The sequence below is a fragment of the Hemiscyllium ocellatum genome, assembly GCF_020745735.1.
Source record: "Hemiscyllium ocellatum isolate sHemOce1 chromosome 9 unlocalized genomic scaffold, sHemOce1.pat.X.cur. SUPER_9_unloc_4, whole genome shotgun sequence".
Taxonomy (NCBI): domain Eukaryota; kingdom Metazoa; phylum Chordata; class Chondrichthyes; order Orectolobiformes; family Hemiscylliidae; genus Hemiscyllium; species Hemiscyllium ocellatum.
Window position 1 is genome coordinate 133,687 of NW_026867444.1, and position 3,900 is coordinate 137,586.

The window sequence follows — 3,900 nt, forward strand, 5'->3', positions numbered from 1 at the left end:
ACGTCGTGCAGCTTTTCATCTTTTACCGTGTCCATCAGGGCTCTGGACGTGGCGTCCAGTTTACTGTCCCCCCCGCTGGATCGTCCATCTGCATCAATGATACAGTTGAAGTCTCCGGTCGGAATGACCGGCCTGGACGTAGTCAGTAACAGTGGAAGCTGCTGCAGGACGGCCAACTGTTCACTCTTACCTGCTGAGGCATACATGTTGATTAGTCTTACGGGAGCGTTTCTGTGTTTAACATCCGTGACGAGGAGACGCCCGCCCACCACCTCCTTAACCTTGGAGATGGTGAAGTTGCCTCCCCGCAACAGGATCCCTAGGCCTGAGGAGCGGTTATCGTTGCCCCCCGACCAAACTGATGGCCCATGGGCCCACATGCTCGACCACCTCCTGTAGCTGCTGAGGTGGGGTATCCCACACTCCTGCAGAAACAGGACGTCAGCTATGACGCTGGCCAGGAAGGCCATCGTTGAACCGCATCGCATAGATGATTTGATGCTACGCACATTGATGCTGGCAATTTTAAACCCCATTTTAACAGTTTACAGGTTTACCGGTGTCCATTTGCTGCTGGTCTTGCCCCTCTGGCGTAGCTGTGTGCATTCCCGTTGTGGCGGCGAACTGTTGGACCTTCCCAGGACTGAGGTGGCTGTCCAGCTCCGCGCTGGGGCCATTACCCCACACTGTTGTCTTCGTGTCGGGCCCATGGTCCGCACTGACCAGTTCGCCGTCTGACAGCAGGGCTGTCATAGGACCGCTGCTCCCAGATACCTGGAGCTGTGGGCCGGTGGGTACCTCCTGGTTCTCACTGGGTAGGGGGAGGCTTTTACCCGTCCCCTCGGAGGGATCATCCTTTCCTTCTTGGGCGGTGCTGCTCTCCTTTCTCCCCACGGCGCTCTATCTCTTCCTCTAATGACGACACTTCTTGCGCCCGTCCTCACCATCGGAAGAGCTGCCTGCGTCTTCGACTTGTAGGTGTCGCTTCCCCCTTCGCTGGGTGGCTTTGGGGCCCCCGAGAGGTTTTCTCTTCCTGTTTTTGACTGTGATCCAGTCCTCTGCCTCCTTTGATTCCTCCTCTTCCATTTCCTCCATCTGCCTTGAAGGAGCTTGGATCGGCTGCTGCACCTCCCCACTGTCTGCCGTCTACTCCGCTAACGCCTGCCCTTCCTTCTGGGTGCCTCCAGGCACCGTTTCCGTGCTATTTTCTGGTGCCTTGCTGGTCTTTGTCGGTCCACGGCTCGTATTCGTGTTGCCACCTCCGACCATCTGTGCGTAGTTGGCGGCTCCTCGTCTTGGGCAGGCCTTGTACATGTGGCCCGCCTCTCCGCACAGGTTACAGTTCTTGGCCTCCTTACAATCCTTGGTCGGGTGGCCTTCCTGTTTGCAGTTTTGGCATACGGTCACCTTACAGTCGGCGCCATGTGGCCTGACCTCCCGCAGGTTCGGCATACCTTCGGCTGCCCTGCGTACGTCAAGTAACCTCTGTTTCCTCCGATGGCAAAGCTGGAGGGTGAGTGGAGGATGTTCCCGCTGGCATCGACCCTCAGGGTTACATTGACCTGTCTTTTGCTGGCCCAGATCCCAAAAGGATCAACCACATCGATGCTCTCTCCTTCGACGTGGATATATCTTTTCAAGAAGGTGAGAACATCTGCCGCTGGGACGTAAGGCTTGCACATTTGGATTGTAACAACCCAACTCCTCTGCACAGAAAGAACATACACAACGGGACTACTGACAAGGTGGAGAACAGAGGTTCCACCTTCCTTCTCTTCAAAGACCTTCAAGAACTGCTCACAACGCTTTACACTCCTGAAGGTCGCATCAAAGTAACCAGCCCCAGGGAAACCCTACAGGCAGTACACACTACTCAAAACCCACACCAACACTTTTCTCACAAATACTGTCCGATCGACCCGTGTGTGCTCCTCCACCTTCTTCACAGTCACCCTGACTGTGTTTCGAACCTCCTGTCCAGGGCTGTGAGTGGCTGCTGAGGCCATGGTTCCAAGGTTGGCTGGTCCCTGAATTGGCGTTAGGCCGAAGCCAGCATGAAGATCCACCAAGAGCAGTTCAGCACAACCAAACAATCCTCCAATGTCCAATCACGATCACGATCCAGCGATGATCTCTCCACTAGCTCTGATGACTCACAACTCGAGACCTGAACTAATAAAAACAGACATGGGAAAGGGCAATGGGACTTTGGAATGAATATTGAGAGTGAGGAGATGAAGGGGAGAGTGGCCAGGACAGCTGTACTGAAGAATGGTTAGGTCACATCTGGAATATGGTGGATAGTTATGGCCTTCATTGAGGGGCAATGCAGAATGGACAGGGATAGGAGATCTAGGTTACAAGGAAATGCCAGAACAGGATCTCGAGGGGGGAGGGAGGGTATTTTGATAACAAAACTTCATTATGAAATTGACACAGTAAATGTAAATTTACTGTCAATACTGACAGACAGAAAGGCAAAATGACACATTCTCTGGTCATACACCAAGTACAGGAAGGAGATCAGGAAAAATATTTTGATGCAGAGATTGGAACTTAGTGAGTGCTGGTAAACTGGGTCCTCCATTCAAAATGGGACAGAATTACTTCTTGGAATTTGAACTGGTCTGAAGCAAAAGAGCAAATTATGACCAAATAGTCATTTGAGAATATTGAACTGGCCTGAAAAATGCCCAGTGTTTGGCAGCTTTTCATTTTGCCCTCATCAGGATAATTGTAAAAGTACCAATCAAAGGAGAAAAACATGACATTGATATTGCATATGAGGAAAGTGCTGACAGACCGAGGTGTTGTCACTATGAACACGCCAGTTTAAATATTGTTTCCCTTTGCTGTGACATTTCTTGTAAATTGTCCTGATGTATGCAAGACAAAAAGCTTCAACAAAATGTTTTGTTTTTCGCAACATTCAAATGAGGATCAGTTTGGAGAGAAAGAATGAACATGGAAATGTATTAAGTTAACAATGAAAATTGATCTAAATTCAGCAGAGACCAGGATAGTTTCACCTTGAACTTAATACAGGAATTACCAGGTTAAGTTTAATCACTGGAATGAGTTAACCACCTTCCATCAGTTTGATTGTTTGAATTGTCCATCAGTTATGTTGATTACTCCTGGGATGGGGAGAGCATTGACGTGTCTGCTATTTATTGTCCTTCCCTAACGATCCTGGAGAGGGTGATGGTTAGTCATGAGCTTCTTGAAGAGGATCTGACAGAGTGACAAGATCATAAGACATAGGAGTGGAAGTAAGGCCATTCAACCCATCGAGTCCACTCCGCTGGGCCTGAGTACAACTGTCCCTCAGGAGAATGATCTGTGGCACAAGGGAAAACCTGAGAGTGGTGAAAAGGCTGCGCAGGGGCTGAACCAGGTTTGATGAATGAGCTGATGTCCTTCTGAGCTGAGTTGCAGACTCAGGCTTTCAGGGCCGCACAGCTTACACTGTTACTGACCATAGCTCCATGATTGATGAGACCTGCCCCAGGAGAACATCCACAGAAAGCTGCCTCCTGTGTGCCTGATGTGTCTGTGTGTCTCTCAGACGTGACTGAGCAAGCAGCAAGAGATCCCCCCCGGCCCCCCAACACTTTCACCGATCAACTTACAAACTCCTTCCGGGGAAAGCGTTCAGCACCGGCCATCGCCTGCTTCAATGTGTCCTACACCCCACCTCAAGACAACAGTCCCCACTGCTCCCTGCCTCTAACATCTGCTCTCCATCTCTCTACTGAAGGCACTATCTCTGGCTGGGAAACATCTCGAGCCTCCCCAGGTGGTCTCATTCCTCCAAGTGTGGGCTGGGATGGGGAAACAAGGCAGGCCATTGGACCAGGAGGTGTCAGCCTGGTCTCAGTGGGGAGCACTCTCCCTTCA